The sequence below is a fragment of the Neofelis nebulosa genome, chromosome 14, assembly GCF_028018385.1.
Source record: "Neofelis nebulosa isolate mNeoNeb1 chromosome 14, mNeoNeb1.pri, whole genome shotgun sequence".
Taxonomy (NCBI): Eukaryota; Metazoa; Chordata; class Mammalia; order Carnivora; family Felidae; genus Neofelis; species Neofelis nebulosa.
The window spans coordinates 28,224,479-28,251,761 of record NC_080795.1 but is presented as its reverse complement, the minus strand read 5'-3'; the positions used below and the strand labels follow the sequence as shown (position 1 = coordinate 28,251,761).

At 39.7% G+C, this 27,283-nt stretch overlaps 1 long non-coding RNA gene across 1 annotated transcript in view; it reads right to left on the bottom strand.

Moving 5' to 3' along the window:
• Positions 1-27,283, bottom strand: part of LOC131495110 (uncharacterized) — a 113,817-nt gene that overhangs the window by 5,588 nt on the left and 80,946 nt on the right. The window contains exon 4 of the long non-coding RNA XR_009253769.1: positions 23,232-23,307. This is a non-coding gene — a long non-coding RNA (uncharacterized LOC131495110). The remainder of the gene's footprint in view (positions 1-23,231; positions 23,308-27,283) is intronic.

The window sequence follows — 27,283 nt, the reverse complement described above, 5'->3', positions numbered from 1 at the left end:
AATACATATACACACAATTTTGCTTACCATTTCATGGATTTTAGGGATGCAAGGACCCCATATTTAGAAGCCATGAATTAGAGATATTATCCACTTAGGTAACTGGCCACAGAAAGGGAGTCTATTAATGGAACATTCTCCAGGCCAGTTCTTCTTGTTCTGAAAATGTCATTTTTGGGCTTGCTTTCATTCCCTGAGTGTTCTTGAATCTCTTATATCTTGTGATCACCTGGACACCATGTCTTCTAGGTAATTTACAGCAGAAACATCACGAACTATTTACACTGCACTTGAGGCTTCCTCACTAGGTTTAGCTCTGCAAAGCGACATTAGTTTTGCTTTCCAGAAACAGATGTTGCATGGGTGAGATCATTAAATCAGTAGGTGGCCAGATTCTTGCAGCTGCTAAGCACTCTTATCCATGTGGACTTGTAGGCTGCTTTCTGTCCTCAAATACAGATATACACGCCTCGCCATCAGTATGAGGTGCCCATACCTGAACAGAAATACTTTAAATTCATTTACGCTGTGTCATGCACTCTACTAGAATAGATAAAGTAGATTCCACTTATGTTATAGCTTAGAAAACCAAAGTATTGATCATACAGTGAATTTCCCCAAAACGCACCAGAAGTTTATGACAGTTAAGATTAAGACCTAGCTTCCCGGCATCTCAGAGTCATCACCTGCTTCACTCGTGTTCCTAGCTGCGATCTGGGCCTCTGGCTCTTGACCACCCAGCTCAGCCCCGTTCCAGAGAGTACCACAGTTCCTCACCATTATGCGATCTGAGAGAAGGCATTTCGGCAATGGAACCATCTCACCCCACCTAATGTAAACTACAGGGCTGGCTCCTTTACCTCCACTGCTTGATCAAACAAGTTTCAAATTCCTTCAGTTTTCTTGCACAATTACAGTATTTACCCTTTCTTTGGACCTCAGGACCAGAGCTACACTCCCCAACTGGTGCTTCAGAGGGTGCCTCATCGCTGCTGGTCTCTGCCACTCCAGGTCTAATTTCATTTTCCCATCTTTTCTCCTGGGCAACCATTCTAGTTAGTACACACCGACTTTTTTTGTTTGTGTGTGTTTTATAAAATGTGCCTTGTTTTGTGCATGTATTTTTAATGTATCTAAGTAGTATTAGGTTATTGTGCTAAGTTACAGTAATTTAGTAGCAATGACAGATAACCCTCAGAGTTTTAGTGACCAAACTCAATAAAATTTCTTGATCACACAATGGTGCAATGGAGATGTTTCTGGTTGGGTGTTTCTGCAAAATTTCTTGATCACACAATGGTGCAATGGAGATGTTTCTGGTTGGGTGTTTCTGCAAAATTTCTTGATCACACAATGGTGCAATGGAGATGTTTCTGGTTGGGTGTTTCTGCAAAATTTCTTGATCACACAATGGTGCAATGGAGATGTTTCTGGTTGGGTGTTTCTGCAAGTAATGATTCAGGAATGCAGGCTCCTTCCCACTTGTAGCTCCACCATCTAACCCAGGCTCCCGATGTCATGTGGAGGGCTGTTGCGTTCGAAACAGCTGGAAAGGAAAAGGAGCATGAAATATCACCAAGCGTAGGTATATTTTCTATGATCCACCCTCTTTGCTCAGAGTCTCAGGCACAAGCGCTCATAAAGGATTTCGCCGTTGCCCCTAACTCTTCATTCATTGTAGATACTGGGCCCAAGCTCTACAGAATGAAGACTGATTTTGAAGTACAAGACTTTTCCAGAAAATATCCAGTAGTTGAGCAAACTTCCACTCATGACTTGTCTTTAAACGTTAGTTCATTCAACAAATATTGCCCTGAGCTCATTTCTTCGCCAGGTCTTATACTAAGTTCCTTTGAGGAGAAAAAGGTCACATGTGACAATTGTACGTTTGAAAAAGCAAAAACAAAGCAAAGCAAAACAAACAAACCAAAACACACACAAAAAAGCAAAAGGACCAGAGAAAAAACAAAACAACAAAAACATAATAGTTTAGTGAAGATATCACAAAAATGCTGCCTAAGCGCAGAAAAGGGTGTAACAGATTTTGATGAAAAAGACAGAAAGGTTAATATTTATTGCATTTAATTGGGGAGGAAGGAGGGAAGGGCATTGCAGAAATAAAGAATAATGTTTACAAAGGTTTGAAAAAGTCAGCGGGCATGGCTGCAGAATTCGGGGGCAGCCAACAAATGTACAGGACCTTTATGTCAGGTTAGCAGCCTGGACTTCATCCAGACTTGGAATCACATTCGGGGTTTAGAAACAACAAAAAGGTTCAAGTGCAGTTTTGCAGTTGAGTTGAACTATGTACACTGAAATTTCCTCATTTGTAAAAATTCCCTTGATGGTAATTCCTGATTTCCATCTGGCATTCTCATTGTGAAGCTCAAATAAAATGATCTAAAATTCTCTTGCATACTTTAAAGTTGTTTACAGCCAAGAATTTTTATTATAGTTTGTATCCCTCGTTGGGAAATATGTGACTCAGGTGAGCCTTTGGCTATTGTTACAAAAACTTACAATTTTTTGTCATTGTGTTTTCAAGTCTTTTTTCTCTTGGCTCTGTAGCTCGCATATCAGGCAGCACGACACAAACATATAGTGTGTGTCAATATACGTCTTAATTTGTTAATTACCTTTTGAAATAATTGATAGTGGCCATACCAGTGGAATCATACATAGTCTTTGGGACTTGGTGGTCAGTAAAAAAAGAAAAGAAAAGAAAAGAAAAAAACACCTTCACTAATTAAGAGAATACCTGAACAATCAGAACTCAGTGGCTGTGCCATGGACGTGACCCAGAGCACAGAAGATCTCCATTTTCACAAGCTTTGTCAGAGCAAGCAGAGGGTCGCAGAAAGACCAGAAGGTAGAAATAAAGAAATATAGCGATAGGAAGATGGGATGTAGGCAGAAAACAGATCCAAGCAGCTTTTCAGATTACAGAGGTCAGAAGGTACATTTTATGGTCTCACTTCCTATAAGAATCATTCAAGGGATTAGAGGCAAGCCCTGGGAAGCCTGGTGAGCATTAAGTCCTGACCGGGAAACTTACTAACATAAGACCGTCAGGCAGAAACCATAGGGAAACAAGATTGCGTCTGGCTCTTGGGAAAGGCTCCACGGTAGGAGCGTGGAAGGGGCCCAGTTGCTAGAGTGAGCGTGAAGCTAGAACCGTCCTAGCAGACCCTCTAGTGGAAACAGTCATCCATTTAGAACAAACAGGATGGTCACAGGACTGGAAGCAGCACTAAGCCTGTTGGGGATGCTCAGCCTCCTTGGTTGTAAGGTTGGGGGAGCTTAGTTTCCAAGCTCCCTGGCAACCACTCTGTGCTTAGTGGTCAGAAGATGACAAATTTGTGAGAACTTGAGGTCATCTATGGGAATAAGTTCACAAAGCCCGTGCAAGACTCCGTGAGGCACTGAGGCTAGTGAACCAAGCTAAGCTCATGGACTAGGAGTTTGAACCTTAATGTTGGACTGTTGAGTTTGTCTCTTCATAATCGTCGAGTGGCTGTTAGATATTATTTTCTCAATTAGATTGCCTACACCCAGTGTCCCAATTCCATCTCATTCACTTAGTAACTCGTCGCAATCTGGCTTCCATTCTAGCAGCTAGGCTCAAACTTTACTCTGTAAATTACCTTCAGTTTCCAAATTGTGAAATCCAAGGGATGTTTTTCTGGACATTCTGTCCCAGCTGATGCTGCCATTTACCTTCCTTGTATCTTCCTTCACCTTCTAGTTTTCCTTCTTCCACTTTTCTCCTTAGATCTGGGGAAGTTTCTTCTGTCCATCAGTGCACTCTCTTGGGTGATCGCCTCTAGTCCTAGAGACTTAACTGCTTTACCTACTGACAACTTGCAAATTGATTTCTTGGGCCTTAAGGTTCTAAAGACTCTCAGACTTGAGTATCTAGTTTCCTATCGGCCAATGTAACCAGCACGCCTCTTGGATGACTGTCATGTAATAATTACTGCCAAATTCAGTATTCTGCTCTCTAAAGCTAACTGTTTTCCTGTAAATGTTTTACCTCATTTGACAATGTTACAACCACATAAGTCATCCATGTTCCGAGCATGTAGACCAGGTGTCCCTCGTTCCCCACATTTTTCACTTCTCCAGTTCTTTAACTCACAGCCAGGCCTTATTGAGTTTGACGTGTAAGTATTTTGTGACTTTTTTTCCTATACATCACTTTTAATATTTCCTCAGTTGAAAGGCAGTCTGACTTTGGAGTCCAAGCATTAGCTCTGAAGCTATGTTCTCATAGCTATGAAGCTATGCTGTGTTCTCATAGTTCACACTTTTATAAAATTAAAGACACACATACTGAGCATTGTTATATATTATTCACAGCTAAAATACATGTTTCTAGGTGTACAAAACATGGAACTATATATACTAAATTTATGATAGTGGATGCCTACAAAGAGGTGTGGTGCTTAGGATCACCAAGCAAGTGGGGCTCTGAATGTATTTGCTGTTTTGTTCTATAAAAAAAGAAACTTGAACCCATATAACAAAACAATTGTCAGTCATAAATGGTGCTTGTTTAAGTTTTAATTAAATTAGTTGTAGTTTTGAAATTTCTTTAAAAAATATGATTAGCTTTGCAGGGGGTTGTAGAACAAATGCATAGAGCATTGTTGACTTTGTAAAACAAAACATATAAGGTACAAAAAAATACTCAGTGATATGTTAATGGTGTGTTATTTTGGGATGGTAGTATTTTATAGGTAGGTATTTTTCCCTTCATGCTTTGAATAATAATCATTACAAAATTAAATGAAATTATAAAAAATAGCGATGAAGTTACATTTCCACAAAACACATAAGTGGTAAATTCAGGAAGTCTAACTTGAGAGTATATAGTCTTAAATGCATCCTTTTACCACCTCCCTAACAAAAGGCTTCTGAATCTTTTCTACCTTCTTCATTCCCACTACCTTTCTCCCAGTTCAGACTTTAATAACGTCTCTCTTGAAGAGTAACAATAGCCATGTAACTAGCTTCCTCCACATTTGTACCGCCTTCTCTCTAATCCACCCTGCACACAGCTGCTAAGTTGTCTTTCTGAAGAGCCAGTCTCTTTGTGGCACTTCATTTCCCATAAGCTTCAAGAGCAGTTTCAAATTTATCAGAAAGCACATGAGCACCTTCTTGGGCTTATTTTTGCGTTAAGCCCTTGCCTTCTCCTGTCATCTCCTGCAGCCTTTCCACCTGGACTCTTTTCTCCGGACATAGCAATTCTCCTGTAGCAAAATGATATGAGCTAGCTGCTGCCTCCCCCTCTAATGTTCTTGCTTCCTTCCCTGGCCCCCACCCAACTCCTTGCCCCTTCAGCCTGACTAACTCTTGGTCACCTTATCTAGACCAGTTCTTCTGTGGAAAGCGTTTACTGAGCAATTTCAGCCATTCTTAGTGGAGATAGTGACAACTCTTCTGTTATCTTGCAGCCTGTATGGGATTCTATGCTTATCCCTCGGGGATTAATCATTGATTTTTCTGTCTCTCTGGCCTATCCTAGTACTTGAGTGTCTGATGCTGAGGCTTGCTTCGCATTTTTTGAATGAACAAATATGTTTTGTCTCTTGCTACCCCTTTTGATTGGACCAAGAAGAGGACAGCTCCCCCGACTTCTGGTCCAAGGACACTGGGTGAACTTGCTGGGGAGACCTTCCTGCACCGAGGAGGCCAGCTTTGCATGACTCAGCTTCTGACTGCTCTTGTTTCAGATCCTTCTAGCTTCTGCAGTATGTGAGAGAAGTGACCTACATTCAGAATCACTTTATAATTCAAGAATTAAACTCAAATGTGTAATAGGAAGAGAAATTATCTCAGTATAGGGAAACATCAGTTTTCAGAAAGCCAAGATAATAAAAATGAAGAATGGAGGAAGCAAGAACTGCTGACAATAACAGCTGAGAAAGTAGGACAGTTTAGACAAAGTTTCTTGGAGGAAAAGGGCATTCAGTGAGTCTGGAATTTTCTACCTTTCCCACATAGCTCTTTATCTGAAAATGCCACTTCTGATCTTTTTTTTTTTTTTTTTTCCATCACAAGGATATTCTCTGGTGACCATTAATCCTCCAGTCACCACTATGGATACCAAGCTCAAGGTTGAGAGACAAGTATCCTCAGCAAATATCCACTTGCTGAATATATTTCAAATTTTAGTCTCAGGTCATTCTTGCATTCATTTGGCTTTCTTCCTCCAAGAAGCATTTGTTTTAAACCTTTGCTCTTTGCCAAATCTCAGACTAGGCTCTGGAGATTTAGGTATAGTCAAGTGTTAATTTCTGCCACAGAGTTTACTTCTCTCAACTTTTTAAAAAGTGGCAAAAACTCCACATAACACAAAATTCTCCCTTCCAACAATTTCCAAGAGTAGAGTACAATATTGTTGACCACATGCACATTGTGCAAGAGATGCCCAGAAACCTGCCCCCGCTTCCCATCCTGCATGACTGAAACTCTACACTCACCCAACACAAAAATGTCCCCCTGCCCCTGTCCCTGGTCTCTGGTACACATTCAACTTTCTGTCTGATCATTTTCGATGCTTCATATAAGTGGAATAATGAAGTATTTGTCTTTCTGGAACTGGCTTATTTCACTTAGCACAGTGTCTTCCAGGTTCATCCATGTTGTAGCATGTGACAGGATTTCCTTTTTTTTTTTAAGGCTGAATAATATCACATTGTACATATATACCACATTTTCCTTATCTTCTCACCCATCGAGGGATATTTAAGTTCTTCTACTTCTTGCCTACTGTGAATAATGTTGCAGTGAACAGAGTTGTGCAACCATCTCTTGGACATCTTGTTTTCAATTCTTTTGGATATATACCCTAAGTGAGACTGATGGATCATGTAGAAATTCTATTTTTGACTTTTTGAGAGACCTCCAAACTATCTTCTCCAGTTGCTGAACCATTTTACATTCCTGCCAACAGTGCACAAGGATTCCAATTTCTCTATGTCCTTGTCCACTGCCGACACTTGTTGTCCTTTTTTTTTTCCTTTTTACAGTAACCATTTTGGAAGGTAAGAGGTGTCTCATTGTGTTTTTGTTTGTATTTTCTTTGGTCGTTAGTATGTTGAACCTAGTTTCATATGTTTGATGGCCATTTGTATATCTTCTTGGAAAAGTATCCTTGGATATTAGAAGTATTTTGGTATTTTATATACTCAAGCAGTTTATTTATTTATTTATTTTAATTTTTTTAATGTTTATTATTGACAGAGAGAGCATGAGCATGGGTGGGGGGGGGCAGAGAGAGAGGAGGAGACACAGAATCAGAAACAGGCTCCAGGCTCTGAGTTGTCAGCACAGAGCCTGACACAGGGCTCAAACCCACAAACCGCGAGATCATGACCGGAGCCGAAGTCGGATGCTTAACCGACTGAGCCACCCAGGTGCCCCTCAAGTAATTTTTTCAACACAACTTTATGACGTAGGTGCTTTTATGATTCCTGTTTTTTAGGTAAAGAAACTGAGGCACAGAGAAGTTAAGTAATATAAGTAATATATTCTTTTAACTTTACAACAATCCTATGGCAATAGTGACCTCAGGCAGGTATTGTTACTACAATTAAAGTTAAAGAAACCAAACCTAAGAGTCCTTAAGTGACTTGCCTACAGCCTTGAAGGATAAATCCTCCTTCCATGATATTATGATCAATAATGGATAAAATCTAAAACTTTCTAGTATTTGCACGTTGCATAGATTCTTCTTCCAAAGACCTTTTTAGGCAGGTGTCTCTGCAGAAAGCACAAAGATCCCTGAACATTAGCAATGTAAGAATGCACACTACTGACTTCTTGATTTACAGAAAGAGATATACATGTACATTCTTCATGAAGCAAACAACAGTTTGAACCTCTGACATATGCTAAGTCTTTGTGTCAGCTTCAAGATCCCCCAGGCACACCCATGTTTGTGGATACCCCTTGCTGTGGCTGGCTTCTCTACAGGAAGGGACCCAAGGGCACATTCATAGCTAAACCAACTCCTGGTTCCAACTTCTTGGGGCTGAAACCTAATCCTGTGGTGAACACAAGACAGGAGCCTAGACTCAGATTAAACAGGCCCCCGGAAGGGTGCTAATGTGAAGGCTCAAGTAGTATTGCAAAGGAAATGGTCCGGGGCCCTAATTTTTGATTTGGTTTGCTGGGTTGGGTTTGATCACAGAAGCAAATCATAGTGGAATGTGAGCATAAGACTGGAGCAGGTCAGAGGTCACATGACCTTTATGCTCTCTTGTTGCCCTAGGGTTCTTTAGGTGCCCAGTCATGGTAATGAGCAGGTCCTGCGGGAGTACTAAGTGGTCTCTGCTGGGGAGATCAAAGGGCCTCTAAGCCCTGGAGCCAGAGGTTAATGGTATTGATTCTACCTAGTAGTTTAGGGGCTGCAAAGGAGTGTGACTGGGTGTTTAGCTGTCAAGAGGTAGGTTTTCAAATGATGAGTGTTGGTTCAAAACCTGGAGAGTTCTTCAGATACAATCTGGAATTGGCCCCTGTACATGGAGGGCAGAAAGAGACTGAAGAAGAGTCAGGCTATCCCAGACTAGTAGACAGCAGTTTGAATAAGCAAAGGAAATTGCATACAGAGCTTGTCTCTGGTGGCCACAAGATGAATAGATCTCAGTACCTGTCCACCAGGATCTTAAGGATATATAACTGAATCCCATCCATTAAGGTGGGATTCAGTTATATATCTAGTCCAGGTGGGGTAGTCTCAATAACCCATTACTCTTTTAAGGCTGCATCCTTGCCATGGCTTCTAGTGTCAGAACAGTGGGCAGATCATACATTCCAAGGACAAGAAGCCTCTGATTGCTGGGGGTCCAGCTCACAGGTCAACCGGTGGTCACATCCTCTCAGTGACTTCCTCCAACAGACATACAAGTGGGAATCGTTAAATTCCACATGAACAAAGAAGTAAACATTCACTGGTGCCTAATTCATGTTTAAGATCTGACTCTCAGCTGCTTTCTGATCATTTAGGTCTTGATTATTTTGGGCCTTGTCCCTACATGTTATGGTAAGCCTGGGGGACCACAGATTGCATCTGGCATCTCTTTATATCTCATCCACCACTCAGGATACAGCTTTGTTCTGCAGTGTTCAAACCTGCTGCTTTTGGTCTGATTTAGCTTTGATCTCCCTTTCCATGCAGTGCCAGTACAAGGGCTATTCACAAACAAGTAGAATGTTGCTTTTCCCTTGGAGATGACAGAGCTTGGCTAATTGGGCTGTTTGCCTGTTTCTCTTAATCTCCTTGATCTGTAATACTTGGTGTAGAATTATATAAACCTTGGCAAAGAAGAGTCTCTACTCATTGCCCCAATTTCCTTACTTCTCATTTACTTTTTTATTCTTCAGCCTCTGGTTTCCATCCCAGCCACTCCATTGAAACTGTTCTGTGACCAAGTAATTGCAAAACTAAAATGGTCTTTTTGGTGTCTTTGTTTCAGCTGATGCTGCCAATCACTCCAAACCACTCTCTTGGCTTGTACGATCCCACATGCTCCTTGTACTGTAGCTGCTCATTGCCAGGCTTCTCTTCTTCCTCCACAACGTCTTTAAAATGTCGGGAAAATTCTTTCCACTTTGCATGTTCTTCCTGACTGCTATTATCTATCTCAGTATTCTCCTAAACCTTGTTGATCCCCAAAGTTACATCTTCTAGCCCAAAATATGTCTAATAAAATTTAAACTTGTATATCTAATAAAATTTAAACTTGTATATCCCGTTGCTGCTTGTATGTCCTCCAACCAATGCAAAAGGCAATTAAAATTCAGTATTTCTAAGCTGAACTTACATGTGTGACCACCTCCTATATTCCATGTCCCCTGGACGCAATAACCTATGTAGTCACTCAAGCTAGTCACCTTATTTTTGATCTTCTCTCTTTCTTGTCTTCCACATTCAATCATGTAATGCTGTCCATTCTTTCTACAAATAGTTCTTGAACTTGTTCCCTATGCTGTATTCTAACCACTACTACACTGTTTCTCAATACTTTTAATATTCTTATTAGTTACCACTCATTATCTCTTGCCCGGTTTGGTAAAAAACTTTGGGGTAGGTCTCTGAACCAGTACCTTCTTCATACTCCCACTGGAACCAACTGTATGTAATATGTAACTCATCTGCTTAATGTTCTTTAAAGATGTCCATTACCAATAAGATAACATCCAACTTTCTTAGCAGGACACATGCATCTCTTCATGATCTTTTACCTAGATCTGCATGTTATGGAGATCACTAATCTCCATGTTACGATGTATCCTTCAGTGATATCAATTTGCCTGAGGTCAAGGTAAAAAGGGCAGGCAGAGATGACAATGTGAAGATAAGCTTAAAAAGGGAAACGAACATAGCAGTCTGGTATGGTAGCTATCTCTCTATACCTTTGCATTTTGAATTCTGATGTCACCTCCTCCAAGAGCATCTCTTAACTCCTTCCTCCACAACTACCATAGTTGTTTCTCTTCTGTGAGCCAATAATAAATACTCTGTGTGTGTGTGTGTATATATATATATATTATTGTAGTAGCTATGAGTGTTCTGGTACAGGGTTAATATCAATAAATATGTGCGGAATTGAATTAGCATTGCTTATTCTCCTTAATTTCTCTTGGGGATATTGGTAACCCATGTCCGGTTAAAACTGGGCTCAAATATCGACATATGGTAGTGAGCCTTTCCCACTCTAGATGTGCCATGTCCACTCCAATGACCTGGACCCTTATTGCAGCCTCTTACTCCTCCACCAGGTGCTGGTCCTCATCGAGCTTTTTCTAGAGGCTTATTAACTTTGTGAGCAGCACAGTGAGTGCCCGCTCCTGATCGTCTGCTCCAAGGGTTCAGAGTTGTGGGTGACCTCTTTCTGTTCGTTGGCTTGGTTGACAATCAGTCCATTTCTTCCAATCTTCCAGACGTGAAAAGTGAAGAGGACTGGTCCCTGATCTCTGTTCCTTGAGAGTTCATGTCAACCACTTTCTGCCCAAGCCAGAAAGGGGCCTATCTTATGCTACCTGGCTACCATAACAAAATACTATAGACTGCATGGCTAAAACAACAGACATATATTTTCTCACTCTTCTGGAGGCTGGGAAGTATAAGATCAAGGTGCCAACAGTGTTCCATTCCCGGTGAGGCTCATTTTCCTGGCTAGGAGATGGCTGCTTTGTCCTCACATAATCTTTCCTCTGAGCTTGTGTGTGTGTGTGTGTGTGTGTGTGTGTGTGTGTGAGAGAGAGAGAGAGAGAGAGAAAAGAAACAGAGAGCGAGCTCTTTCTGTTGTCTCTTCTTATAAGGACAGTAACCCTATCAGATCAGGCCCCTACTCTTATGACCTCGTTTAACCTTAAGTACCTCCTTGGAGGCTCCATCTCCAAGTACAGGCACATTGAGGGTTAGGGTCTCAGCATTCAGTTGAAGATGGAGAACACACACATTTTGTATACAACATGGCCGATTTAGAAGTCTGTGCAGTGGTGATCACGAAGCTGAGCTGCCCTGATAGCTGACTTGTGAATGCTGAGAGAGCAGACCTGAGCAATAGATCTAAAAGAAAGTATCAACTAGGGTGTCCTGAGGTCTAACTTGGGGGAAAATAAAATATTCCAAGAAAAAAACGTATAGAGCACATACAATCAGGAAAGAACATCACTTTATTTCTCTTATGTTTGGAAAATGTAGCAGTAGATCTGACCCTTTTAATTTTTTTTAATTTTTTTAAAATGTTTGTGTTTTTTTGGTCTTTGATTTATTTCGTTTTTGATTTATTTAGAATAATGATGTTTATGGTAACAGCTCTGTTGATATTATTTTAATGATTGGAATTCATGCTTCAATTGCTCATACAAAATCAGGTCTTTTGTTTGTATGTCTGCCATACTGGACATTTCTATTAATGTAGAAAGTTCTATTGGACAGTGCTGCTGTAAAGAAAGTAATACTGCACTTATGTTAGAAGAGCTGGGTCCATTTCTCAGTTCTATAACTTAATAGCTTTAACAACATTGGATTTTATATCTATAAACTGCAGTTTCCTCATCTAGAAAATGGAAATAATGTTAACCTCCTTCAGAAAGTTTGGAAAACTTAAAATAGTCAGCAAAAGCGATTGGGATGTTATAGATGCTTGATCAATCACATTACTCAGTGGTTAAAAGCATGTTCCAGCTCTGGAGCCAGACCATGCGAATTAGAATCTTGGGATCTTGATATTACCAGTTATTCGCTCTTTGACCTTTGTCAAATTACTTGCTGTCTCTGTGTTTCAATTTCCTTATTTGTAAGATGAGGATTTTAATAGTAATGATCTATAGGATTTTGAAGAGGATTGAATATCTCAACATATGTAAAGCTTCTAGAACATAGTAAGTACTTCATGAATATTAACAAGGACAAAGCAATGATTAGTTCAGAATATATTAGAATAGTCTTGATATCTAGACCACTTAGAATAGGGATTCCTGACGAACAGTATTATTATTATTATTATTATTATTATTATTATTTTTTATTTTTTTAAAATGTTTATTTATTTTTGAGAGACAGGGAGACAGAGCGTGAGCAGGGGAGGGACAGAGAGAGAGGGAGACACAGAATTGGAAGCAGGCTCCAGGCTCTGAGCTGTCAGCACAGAGCCTAATGTGGGGCTCGAACTCATGGAGTGCGAGATCATGACCTGAGCCGAAGTCGGATGCTCAACTGACTGGGCCACCCAGGTGCCCCACGAACAGTATTTTTAGATGAGCTTCAGAGAACCTATGCACTCTGAGTTTAAATGAATTTAAATGCATATGTGTTATGTGCATTTTCCTGTATTTCTGATGTTCATCCCTTTCTTGATCTGAGACCAAGAGAAAAAAAGAAGGGCTGTTTAGAAGGGCTTTTTGGGGTTACATCCAAGGGAGCCCTTTCTCCACTGCTGATCTGCTCTCAGCAACTCACTTTCCCTGATAATTTTCCTGACAGAGGAGTTAATACTTGGAGTCTGGGTTCTAAAGAGAATGAGAAATTTATTTTCCCACAAATTGAGTATTTCAGTTTGGTTCTCTGAGGTCTAGTGTCTTCATCTGTGAGCTGGGAATGTGGAGATGATAATTATTGAATAACACTGGAAATCTAACATGTTATGATCCTAACACAAATGAAGTGCTGTTACTAAAACGGTCACTATATCAAGGACATTGGACAGATTTGAAACAACAGCTTGACCAGTATTGCTTTATGAATTCTCTTTATCATGAAACAAAAAATCTAGAGCAAAGAGCTCCTGAAACAGCGGGTCTCAGAGCAGAGAAGCACTTGCTGCTTAGCAACATCCCCAGCCTAGAGTGCAAATAGAAAACTGCGGGACCACTGAGCAGTTTCCAGAGAAAAAATGAGGCAGCTCAGTTTTTTTTTTTTTTCTTTTTCTGTAGGAGGGATGCTTTAGGATACAATAAAGCATTGCTTAGACAATGCAGCAGAGGTCATGGGCAAAAATCTCTGTTAGCCACACTGTAAGGATGTAATGAACTGAAGTGTGACATCCTTTTTTAGCACAAATGGATTTGTAAGAATCTGAGTCTGAGCTTTATGGTGAGCAGAGACAGCTGTGTTACCAATAACCAGGCTTCGATGTTTACACACATGTGATTTTAATTTTTATCACAAAATGGTTGAATATAGCAACAACCATTACTTTTGAGCCCAAAGATCTATAAAGTATATTATTTTTTTAAATGATAGGTTTAAACAGAAAATCCTTTGAAAGGCACATCTGTAGTCATTTTGTTGAAACATGCGGTATTTCAATTTATTCTCTTTTTCTTCATGCCTGTATATACCTAAATTATCTTTTCTCCATGTCACAATATATTTCCTTAAGAAACCATATTTTTTTTCCTGCTAACAATTCTACATGTTTGTAAGTAAAACTCCATCATATGGTAAAGATGCAGAGAATCTAATTATTTTCTAATCCAGATGAAATTTGTAAGCTACATATCATCTATCATGCTCATAGTGGCAGTGTATGATATAATATAATAAAATGATAATAATATTATATAATACAATGAAATTATATAAATACAATATATAAATACATATATATGTATTATGTAAATACATATAAATATATAAATACAACAAAATATATATGTATTTCTGGTCTTGGAATTTTTCTGGTTATCCAGTTTATTCAGGATCATTCTCATATTCTCATCATGATTTCATCCTCAGCCAATATTACTGACCCAAATATTTCTAAGTGACAGATTGTTCTGTCTCAGACATGAAATGTAAATTGCCTTCCATTGACTGAGTCAGAAGTCACACAAAATCTTTTCTGAAACTCTGATTAAGACTATAGTTGTCATTCATCTCCGACTTACAAGTCGTGTGTGTTTGCCTTTCATTTGACCTCAATCCCTGTTAGATTCAGGATTTCACTTTTTTGTCAATATCACTAACATTATCCTTAGTTTAGTGGTAAATATCAAACATCAACCAACCATAGGGGCCAGAGCAGATGATGTGCATAGAATTAATTACCTGATGTCTTAAGAGTAGCACATATTTCTCCAGAGCTTCTGGAGTGGAGACGAGACAAAGTAGAGTCAGTCTTCAACAACTTAAGAATTGCACAGAGGTAAGAGTGTCCCCAATAAAAAATAGGTCTCAAATAAAAGAAAAAAACTTCCTTAATTTTCTTCCCTTGTCTCTACCCAGTGAATGAGTCAGGGTCAGGTAGGAGGAGGGCATTGTATCTAAAGACCTTGGATAGTTTTCTAAGTAGCATCCAAAGTAATTTTTCTTTCCCTACATCTAGGGACTCATAATTATCCCCCCCTTTGCCCCCCATCAGGACATGCAGCATTTCATAGTGGACATTACCAGAGGGGAACATGCAGTGATGTAGATGTGCCTCATCACTGCAGCATTGCAGAGATCATAGGAAACACAGCAGGAATAATGCAGAACAAGACATGAGAATTTAAGGATTGCATGTTGAGCAAGAAGAAAAGAAGAAACAAGAATTGTTTCCAAAAAGCACAACAACACTGATTCACTTAAATGAACCACCATGGGTCAGCTTGGGACACAGATCAGCATAGGACCCAAAAGCAGATCAAAAACAATGACTCAGAGCAAGAGTGTTGAGAAGGAAGCAGACCACAACTGGGCTTAGTTTTAGAGAGAAATGATCGTTAGCTGCAATTGATGAGCAGAGAGTAAAGGAAGACAGTTCATAATGCAGAGTAAACTATTCTCAAGTAATTATTTTCCTTTCATTTTAAAATAAAATCTCAAATAGAAAATTCTGTAGGTTCTTGAGCAAATACTATCAAATTCTTCATTCTATTCTTTCTTGCTTCTTTCCAAGATGGAGAAACACTAATTTGACAGACATATTCCAAGAAATTGTTATAATTATACTTAGGAGATAGAATCTGTGAAGTAAAATGCAAATGACTTAGGAAAACTGTCTGCTCTCTATGGCCCAGCCTGGTTTACCAGAGTTCCTTTCTCTTGGGTTTCAGGTAAAATTCCACCTAACAATTGTTCTTCTGAACAGTTCAACATGGGTTTGTTTAAACAGGACAAGTGATTGCATTAGAATTGGGATGAAATCACAATGCTGTTATGTCTGTCTTATGACCAGGGAAGCCCAGAATATATGAATGTAATCCCAAACATAGCAATGCCTCCCTCTAGGGTCTCTGAGAGAAATATTTAGCAAAGAAAGTCAGCATAACAGTCAATTGTTATGTGGAATTTTACCTGAAATCCAAATGGTCCACAAGGCAAGGTTGAGTTCTGGGTCTGTGGGAGGCCCAGGTGCCGAGGACCTAGGACAAGTGGGGTGGGCCTGCCATGTGGTTTATGGCTGCTGGCCAGGAGATTGGGGCTGCCTGGGCCAGCCTGGTGTTGGGTGGGCTGGGAAAGCCCTGGAAAACTGCTTGGAGCCTGGTGGCACTGGAGTGGGCCCAGAGAGAGAGTCTGCAGCAGCCTGCCTTGAGCTTGGGGCCATAGGAGCCACCTGGGGAAACCAGTACTTGCTTCATTTTCCTTCCCCCCCTCTCCCCCAGAAGGAGGGTTTCCCTGTCCATGCTGGGGTGTGGGGTGTTGGGGGAAGAATGACAGGGGTAATGCGAAACTTTCTCTCCGGCCCATTTGATTGCGTCTTTTCTAACTTCTGTACTCTACCCAGGTCCTGTAATCTCTCACCTGGAATCCTTAGCTTCTTCATCATATTTTCAGAAGTAAATAGTTGTTCAGACTGATGTTTCTGGGAAGAGGTCAGTGCTGGAAATTCCTCTTCTGCCATCTTGTGTCTTGATTTGCTCCTGTCACAACCTCCCACACCATTTTTCACTGGAGCCTTTCTAATAGGAGTATAGTTATTTCTCATTGTGGTTTTAATTTTTGCATTTCCCTAATGGCTAATGATGATGACCATCTTTTTATATGCTCATTTGCCATTCATCTCCATTCATGTCTTTGGCCATTTGCCAGATGAAAATTTTTTTTTTAATTGTTGAGTTTTGAGAGTTCTTTATATATTCCAGATACCTTTTTGCCAGATATGTGGATTGCAAGTATTTTCTCTCAGCCTGTAACTTATCATTTTATCCTCTAACATCCATTTGCTGAAAAGCGTATCCTTCCTTCACTGAATTTTCTTGCACTTGGTCCAAATTCGGTTGGGCATATTTCTGTGGGTCTATTTCCATCGATCTACATTCCTCCATACTGTCTTGGCTACTGTAGCTTTTTCAGAATTGTTTTTTTCTTGTTTGCCTTTCCATATAAACTTTGAGATTTTCTATATGCGTAAAGATCTTGGGATTTCATAGAACTTGCATTAAACCTACATAGCAATTTAGGGAAAGTTTTCATTTTTACTATGTTGAATCTTCCAATCCATGTACACAGCACGTCCATTTATTTAGAGCTTTGATTTATTGAATCAGTATATTGTAATTTTTAGCATGTGGATCTTGTATATACTTTTTTACATTTCCTCTTTTTAGGCTTCACTTACCTAATTCATTTTTGGGGAGTGATTGTAAATGACATTGTGTTTTAAGTTTTGCTTTCTACCTATTTGTTGCCTGTATATAGAATTATGATTGATCTTGCATTCTGTAACCTTGACAAATTTTATTTTAGGAGGTATTTTTTTTTTGGTAGATTCATTGGTATTTTCTACATAGCCAATCATGTCATCTGCAAATAGAGACAGTTGTATTTCTTCTTTTCCAATCTCTATGCCTTTTGTTTGGTAAAGAGTATTTTTGTTCTACAGGGCATAACAATCCCTTCAAGGCCCTTCTCACAATAGCCAGTCCTGGTAGACAGACATTACAAGTGTTGCCTGGTTGACTAGGAAGAACTTCAACCTCTTTTTCTACTTCTTTAAGAGAAAATGCAATTTCCATGCAAAGCTTGAATTGAAGGACATGTGCTTCTTCTCACGTATTTGTGAGGGCAGATTTCTTACTCTGTCAAGAAGGAATCCCATCATGAGTACTGGCCTACCCTGGCTCTGAAGACTTTACCCAAATCCTGGATTTGTCCTTGACTAATGAGTGCCAAGCTCTATTCAGACAAGTGACTGGAACTAAGAATAAGACAGCTTTGCTGTACTAGATACCTGCTGTGCTCCTTCTATGAAGCTTTCTCTGATCCTTATATGTAGAATTATTCCATCTTTTGTGAGTTCCCACTAAAATATATACTCTTTTGAGAGCCTTTCATCACATCCTTCCTCTGTCTATCTTTCAGCCTATGGAGGCAGATACTCCTCTAACCCTTACTCTTTTCATTGAGGTTATAAGAAAGGGTTTTATGTCATTCCCGGTTTGTTTAGAAATTTCTGCCGAGACAGAACCCTGCCTCAAATCCAGTAATACTTGGTGAAGGCCATATACCTGGGTGAACCCTTTTTGTTACTTTCCCCTCACTGACCTCTGTATTAAGCCACTGGCTTCTATCATGAAAGACAGATACACATGACAGCCCTAGAATCAAGACTATTTTTTTCAACTGTCTATCATCCCCATCAGACTCAGGAGGCAATGCCTCCACCATAAGACTGGACTCTCAGAAATATAAACCAACCTGTATCAGCTCTATGGAGGCTGCAACTTGAACCAGTTGACCCTCTTTTTAAAAATCAATCTGTCTTTTTACACTTTTTTCTACTTCTCCATAGCTTGCCTTTGACATCTCATCCTATCTCAACAAATAAAAGAATATCTTTGCCTTAAAAAGATTTCTGAAGTTATGATGGTTCATAATCCACACTCTATTAAGGCAAATGTTTATTTAAATCAACTAAAATTGATTTAAATTCATTTATTCTGTACACCTAAGTGTGACATCTCAAGTAATTTCAGATGGCCACCAGCTGGATGGAAATATATTTTCCTTGTTCAAAATGTCTTGTACACCCTACTGTGTACCCATCCGTGTGATGGGTACTTAAGCAAAGAGACATGTTAGGCACGGTTTCATGCCTCTTGGAGTGGATATTCTGCTTGAAGACACGGCATGCAAAAACACTCAGTGCATCCCTGCTCTATGATTAAAACTAGTTGTGATTCATGACCTCAAAATGCCTTCTTTATAGTCGGCTTTTCTAGAATATTTCTTCTGAGTTAGTTTTCTAACATGTTGTTGCTTAATTGATTGATTGCTCCAATTTGCTTTGTTGTATGTATCAAATGGGTCACTTCTTCAAGTGTGATACAGTCCAGCCGAATAAATAAGCAGGCGTTGAGAGATGTTGGGATTGCCCTGCCAGTCATGATCTCTGTATTACCTTCTGTGTCACTCATGATCAGCCTGTGAATGCTTTTCACTGAAAAGCCAAGATGAAAAATGACTGCTGTGTGAGTTCCTTAATGCTGTGTTACCATACATCATCTGCAGGTGGATTGGCTAGGACTCCTGGTTGCCTGGAAATCATTTCAGGTTGTTCTGAGCTCTGGGTCAAACTGTGGGTGTCACAGAATGACCCTCTCTCTTCTGATAGCCTTGCAAACTTCAAATTACTTCTACTTTCAAATATTTACTGGGTGTAAGATTTTGTCCTCAGGGCTGTATAAATGTATCCTGCCTTCAAGATACTTACAGTTTAGAGAAGGGACAGAAAATGTACACCATCAGCTGTACCACAAAATATAATGTTGTGTGTGCCAGAAAAGCGAGGCCAACAAAGGCCTCAAGGAACTTAAAGTGAGAAAGATTACTTCTGAGCTGGAAATTACAGAAGAGAGAAGAGAATTGGAGTGATATGTTGTAGTCTGAGTAGGGCAGCAGAGAGAAGTTTCTGGAGGATGATAAGTAATCTGAACTGGTTGGATTTGAATGGTTATAGGACACTGGGCATTTATGTTAGAGTTAGTGTTTAGACAAAAATTTGGGCATTATTGTGTGACAAATCAAATGTTCTTGTTTTTAAATGATGTATTTCATTGATTTTCTTTCTTTTTTTTTAAAGTTTATTTATTTATTTTGAGAGAGAGAGAGAACACGAACAGGGGTGGGGCAGAGAGAGAGAGGGAGTGAGAGAACCCCAAGCAGGCTCTACACGGTCAGCACAGAGCCAGATGTAGGGCTTGAACTCAGGAATTGTGAGCTCATGACCTGAGCTGAAATCAAGAGTCAGATGCTTAACTGACGGAACCACCCAGGCGCCCTATGAATCAAGTGTTCTTTTTTTTTTAATTTTTTTTTAATGTTTATTTATTTATTTTTTTTTTAAATTTTTTTTCAACGTTTTTAATTTATTTTTGGGACAGAGAGAGACAGAGCATGAACGGGGGGGGGGGGGGGCAGAGAGAGAGGGAGACACAGAATCGGAAACAGGCTCCAGGCTCCGAGCCATCAGCCCAGAGCCTGACGCGGGGCTCGAACTCACGGACCGCGAGATCGTGACCTGGCTGAAGTCGGACGCTTAACCGACTGCGCCACCCAGGCGCCCCTGTTTATTTATTTTTGAAACAGAGAGAGACAGAGCATGAACAGGGGAGGGTCAGAGAGAGAGGGAGACACAGAATCCGAAACAGGCTCCCGGCTCCGAGCTGTCAGCACAGAGCCCGATGCGGAGCTCGAACCCACCGACAGCGAAATCATGACCTGGGCGGAAGTCGACGCTCAACCAACTGAGACACCCAGGCGCCCCTCAAGTGTTCTTATGTAGGGGATGTGGTTTTAAGTTTGTTGTTTAAGATAAACAACTCAAGAAATGATGGAGAGCATGAATTGCTTAAACAGAAAAAGAGAGTTCATTTGGGATCTGTTGTTTCATTCATATTGGAGGTAACAGAAGCTTTCCTTAGGTCAATCATTGTGAATATGGAAGAGTGAGATAAGGAGCAGGTTGGCTTTGAAGACTTTGGGCATAACCTGGAGCCCTCAGGTGTTTTTTTAATTTTTTTAAATTTTGTTTTATTTTTTGGTGCTTGGTGTCTAAAGGGGCCCTTGTAGGAGTTAGATCATCACTATTCAATAGAAATGTAATATGTAATTAAACTCATAAATGCAACCCGTATATGCAATAAAAATTTAATAGCCACATTGACAAAAAAAAGAAAATTGTAAGTTTAATTTTAATAATTTTTAAGTCAAATATCAAAAATGTTATAATGTCAACATGTAATCAATATAATATTGACGAGATACTTTCATTCATTTTTTTCTTATCCAAGTTTATGAAGCCAGTGTGTACTTTATACTTAACAGAATACTTCAGTTGGGACCAGCCATATTTCAAGTGCACATTAATGACATGTGCTAGCCAGTGGCTATTCTGTTGGACAGCACAGACTTGGGTATACTTTTACTTATCTACTTACTGCTAATCGACTTTTGTTAATCTACTTACTTAAAGAAACTTTCCTAATCTTCTTATTCCATTGTAACATATTAGCCTTTTCAGTGACTTTGACTCCTAGGAAGATGCCCTGGTTTTACTGATGTTCAAAGCTCTAGGGCATGGCAGAGTTTCTAACAGAAGTTCAGTCTTCAAAAAAAATGATTGTTAAACAGGTGAAGCAGAGAATGCTGATTTGGGGCCTGTCCTTACATTTGAGATGTGGAGGTAGGTGTGGGAAGGAAAGGAAAGGTGTATACTTCTTTTTTTTTTTTTTTAATTTTTTTTTAAACGTTTATTTATTTTTGAGATAGAGAGAGACAGAGCATGAATGGGGGAGGGTCAGAGAGAGGGAGACACAGAATCGGAAACAGGCTCCAGGCTCTGAGCTGTCAGCACAGAGCCCGACGCGGGGCTCGAACTCACGGACCGCGAGATCATGACCTGAGCCGAAGTCGGCCGCCCAACCGACTGAGCCACCCAGGTGCCCCGAAAGGTGTATACTTCTTAGCCTGACTCAGTTCTGACTTAGGAGACTGAATAGCTCCCATTATCCCCATTGAAGCAAATGTGACTAAAAAAAGTGAACAGTATTCCTTTCATCCTCATATTTATATCAAATATTCACAGACAAGGAATTGGTATAAATAAAGTTGCTTGGAGCCACTGATGAAAAAGTTCTTTAAAAATATTTAGCATTTTTGGGGGGTCTGGGTGGCTCAGTTAGTTAAGCATTGGACTCTTGATTTTTGGCTCAGGTCATGACCTCATGATTCAGGGGATCGAGCCCCATGTCAGGCTCTGTGCTGACAGTATGGAACCTGTTTGGGATTCTCTCTCTCCCTCTCTCTGCCCCTCCCCCACTCACACATGCACACTCACTCTCTCGAAAATAAATAACCTTAAAAAAAAAAACACTAGAATTTAAAAATATATGTATTTAGTATTTTCACTATGCTTAAAAAAAAAGCCTCACGGCTGAAATATATTTCTCTATTAAAAGTGGAGTTAATTTTTTTGCATTTTTGGAATGTTTCCCTTTAATGTCATATAACTGATATCCTTTTTCTTTTCCCTATTGTATTAATCATATTTTTAAATTTTTATTATCTTATGATGTTTTGCCATCTTAAAAAATCTTTCTGGCTGCTGAGAGACTGCCCCTCCCAGGGCTAGCCAATTCTTAGAGACAGCTTGGCAGGCAGTGTACCTTTCAAATGCAAATCAACCAATCTGGGAAATGTATTCACCCAACAAATTCTATTAACTTACACATCAAGCCAATATTTCTCCTGCCCTAAATCATCCCAGGGTTGGGTACCAGGCAGCTAGAGACTGCTCCTATAGCTTAAAACCTCCAGAATTATTCAAAATAGACAATCTTAAATTGTTTCCCAGCCTTGCCTGGTCTTTCCTGTGGAAACATGAAAAAAGGCTACAGCCCAGGCTTTCCCCTCTTCTGCCTCCTGCCCAAACCCTGGTGCTTTCCATGTGGCCCTGAAAAACATGATGTGCCTCCTTCTCTAGGGAAATAGAAATAATGAATTCTTCTTTCAGTACCATTGGCCTCGGTGTTATTACTCAGTCACTTCCATAAATTTAAATCCCAAGAGCACAAATGAGACACTATACATGTCTACTTCTCTGTCTCAGTTATTTTGTATTTCATTTACTTTGGACACATATTTTTACCAGAACGTAAATTTAGAACCCAAGCTAAAAGGTATGTCAGAGGATTTAAAACTGTGCCTTCACAGTGAATAGAAAGCCTTCGGGGAATAGGGCAACCGAAGAAACGAGAGTTGTGGGTAATGAGAAAAAAGGAAACACTATTTACACGTTCTTATAAAGTACATTATGGAGGCATGAAGGCAATAGAATGTGGCTTATGTGTCTAGTACATGCTGGGTATTTTTCCTATCCCCTCTCATTTAATCATCTTCAATTAATAGAGAGGACCCAAGAAGGTAAATGACTTTCTCAAGGTCAAAAAATTAGGTGCAGACTGGGTTTGAATCCAGATCCTTCTTGGTCCCCCACCCATGCTCTCATTGCTGCACGGCATTCTCTCCATCTGAAAGCTCGAAAGCTGTGAATTAAAGAGTCACCCAAACATACTTGGAGGGCTGCAGCTTTCGTGATGTTTTCTTTTCTGAATGCCTGACGCAGGGCATGTTTTCTATATAGTATTTGGATGTCAAGAATATGAGGGCAACATCACAGATTTTATTTAGCGACAAACAGGGTAGGAAGTACAGTGGAAGACAATGGCTGACATTGAGTGCCGAGAGGTATTTCTCATACCGGGAAAGGAAGAAGTATTTCTCATACCTTTACGCTCCTGAGGTCCAACTGGAATGCTGGTGGCGATGGGGAGACTTCTGTACAGAGGAGAGGGAATGAAAAGCTGCCAAAACAAATCAAAAAGAAAAGGGAGTAACAAGTTGCAGGCTTTTTTTAGGATAGCTTATGACTCCATGATCTAATTTATTAATTTTCTCGAATCTACTCTACTAGTGTTATAACTCAGTCTGTATTTGTGAAATTTTTTAAAAAGTTTATTTATTTTGAAAGAGAGAGAGAAAGAAAGTGTGCACACACAAGTGGGGGAGGGGCAGAGACGGCGGGGGTGGGGGGTGGGGGGTGGGGGGTGGGGGGGGAGAGAATCCCAAGCAGGCTCCATATTGCTGTTGCAGAGCCCTCTGTGGGACTTGAACCCACAAACTGTGAGATCATGACCTGAGCCCAAGTGAAGAGCCGGTCGCTTAACCAACTGAGCCACCCAGGAGCACCCGCATTTGTGAATTTTTAATGGAAACAGAGGCTCTGATACTTCAGAATGAAGAAATATAATCTGGGGGTTTCCTAGGCAATGAGTGAACATATGAGAAATGGAGTGTAACAATAGAACATGTACCTCTCATAGCTGCAGGAGAAGAAGGAATCGTGCAAAGATTTTTCTTCCATAATACAATTTTTTTTTATGTCAACACATTTTCCATATGGATAAATGAGTAGAAAGGAAGAGCAGGATGGCGATGAATAATAAACTACATGAAAAGCAAAGAAAACTAGTGCGTCCAGAAGGCTTAACTTACTCTATAACCAAGAGTGCGAAATTGGCCCAAGAGGGTTATATCATTGAAAGTTTGGAATTAAATGGAAATAAACATTTAATTTGATCCTCAGATGTGATTTTTAAAATTACTTTTGCATTAGAATATGTCTTTACGGTTTAATGGATTCTGATTGTGCTCACTGATGACCTTTTTGACTCTTTAGACCATTTCAAATTCTAAAACATCAAGGGAACGATTTCCCAAAGTTTAAACGTAGACGTAATTGGATTTCTAATGCTTAGAAATCAGGATGAACAATTTTAAGTTAAAGAGAAATGTGGAGAAGATGAAGTGACATATTGTGGATTTAGCAGGAAAATTCTTCGTGTGTTCCCCAGCTACAACTCTGCTAACTACACTGTGCTCGTAGATTACTGGAAGGCAGATATCATAGAAGAAAGGGTGTTCCTATACCGGGTGAAGCAGTGAAAGCTGGAAAAGTGACTCATTGCTTCTAAATAGGAGCTATTTCAGTTTCCTTTCATTTGTGGGTTTTTTAGTTCAGTACGAGAATATATAATGTGACTTCTAGATGTTCCATTCTCTAGAACAATTTATTCTAAAACACAGTTTGTTCTCTAGTGAATTTAAAATAGGTAAAAGAAAACAGTTTTTTAAGTTTAGGGATAGGAAGTAAAAAGGGAGAAATATGCAGAAGGAATTAAGAAAGGTGAGTCACTTGCTAGTAAACTTCAGAGTCTCAGAATTAAATCAGTTTTCCCCTTAGTACCAAGGGCAAGTCAGTGATAACATAATTAGAGCTTCGCACCAAGGATGTGTTCGAAATATGGTGTTTGCCAGGAGACGCCTTCCTCCTTTGGGTTCGATTTTATTTCCTTCTAGAAAAATTCCCAGATTAAGGCACTTTGTGAAAGGATCCACTCTCTTGATTTTCTTTTTCTTTCATTCTAGAGTAGAGAACTTATAAGTTTTTAGGGAACAGAAAATCTAAAATAGGTGAGATAATCCCCCCCCCCGAGATATTGAATGTAAATATAAAAATCCGAAGGATAATAGAATTTATTTTGCTTGTAAAATTTTCATATTTCATATTTCATGTTTTTCTGTGGCCTCTTCCTTCCCTTTGTTTCTCATTTCACCACAGGAATTTGATCAAAAACAAAAGAACAAGAAGACGTCACTTACAGTATGGTAATGGTTTTAGGCTTTTAAAGATATTATAGAGTATTTGATCCAGTTATTATTTTTTTATTATTGAGTTGTTGGTGTTCTTCATATATTTTGGAAATCAATTCTTTTTATTTTAAACATTTTTTTAAACGTTTATTTATTTTTGAGACAGAGAGAGACAGACCTTGAATGGGGGAGGGTCAGAGAGAGAGGGAGACACAGAATCTGAAACAGGTTCCGGGCTCCGAGCTGTCAGCACAGAGCCCGAGGCGGGGCTCTAACTCACGGACTGCAAGATCATGACCTGAGCCAAAGTCGGACGCTTAACTGACTGAGCCACCCAGGCGCCCCTGGAAATCAATTCTTTATTACACATAGGTTTTGCAAATATTTATTCCCATTCAGTAGGTTGACTTTTCATTTTGTTGATTTTTTTCTGTGCAGAAGCCTTTTAGTTTAATATCGTCCCACTTGTCTATTTTTGCTTTTGTTACCTGTGGTTTTGGTGTCATATCCCAGAAAAATGGTACAGCAGCTGTGGAAAACAGTGTGCAGATTCCTTGAGAAGTTAAAATTAGAACTACCGTATGATCCAGCGATCCCCCTTCTGGGCATAAATCCAAGGGAAATCAGACTCTAGAAGAAATATCTGCAGTCCTACATTCATCGCAGCCTTATTCACAATAGCCAAGACATGGAAACAACTCAAGTGTCCACTGACAGACGAATGGCTAAAGAAAATGTAGTATATGTATTCAATAGACTGCTATTCAGGCTCAAAAAAGAAAGAAATCCTGCCATTTGTGGCAACATAGATGAACCTGGAGGACATTATGCTGAGTAAAATAAGCCAGTCATAGAAGGACAAATACCTCATGATTCTACTTATAGGAGGGATCTAACATAGTCAAACTCATACAGGCAGAGAACGTAATAGTGGTTGCTGGAGCTGGAGGGTGGGAGAAACGGACAGCTGTTGTCCAATAAAGTTTTTTTTTTTTTCAACGTTTTTTATTTATTTTTGGGACAGAGAGAGACAGAGCATGAACGGGGGAGGGGCAGAGAGAGAGGGAGACACAGAATCGGAAACAGGCTCCAGGCTCCGAGCCGTCAGCCCAGAGCCTGACGCGGGGCTCGAACTCACGCACCGCGAGATCGTGACCTGGCTGAAGTCGGACGCTTAACCGACTGCGCCACCCAGGCGCCCCCAATAAAGTTTTAATTATGCAAGATGAATACATTCTAGAGTTCTATTTAAAAAAACAAAAACAAAAACAAAAACAAGGGGCACAAGGAGACTTTTGGAGGTGATAGATATGTCCGTTGTCTTTATTGTGGCGATGGTATCCTGAATGTTTGCATATGCCCAAACTCATGAAATAGTGCATGAAATATGTGCAGGGGTTTTGTTTTTGTTTTTGGTATATAAATTACACTTCAATAAAGCTGTCAAAAATTCTGGACTATTTGAAACTGACAGAAAAGTACAGAGAATAATATAAGAAACTGATACTTAGCCATCACCCAGTATTTTAAAATATTCACATTTTACCTTCTCTTCTTTTTTCTCCAAATCATAAATTACAGAGAAGGTTAAGACTCTTGGCTACCTTACTGTGATCCCATCCCCTCTCTCCCCAAAGATAAAAACGGTTCTTATGAATTTTATGTTTAAGTTTCCCATGCGGGAACCTCATGAACAAAGAGAATCCTACATATGTCGCCGTCAGGTTTGCAGCTTGGTAAACGGCTCAGTAGAGCAGGTTGGCCATGCTGCATGAAGTTGGCGATGTAGCTCTGCCATGAAAGAGGGATTGTACTGCAGGGTGTAAGCCCAGAGCAAATCTTGCTGGTTTGCACAGGGAGACATGTCCATTTCATTGCAGCATTGTTGGAAGCAATAAAAATTACTTAGTTAGAAATTATTTTTATTGTTAAAAACATTTGTGCCAAACTTACTTTCCATGGCTAGATGTGTATGAAATGGGGAGAGAAAAAAAGTAAACAATACAAAAGTGTGAAAAAGAAAAAAATCTTTAAGACAGATGTAAATATTTTGTTAGGCTGTACACTTTTTAAGCTTTATTTCAATCGGTTGGATGAGCAGTAATCATATCCTTCCAGCTCAAAGTG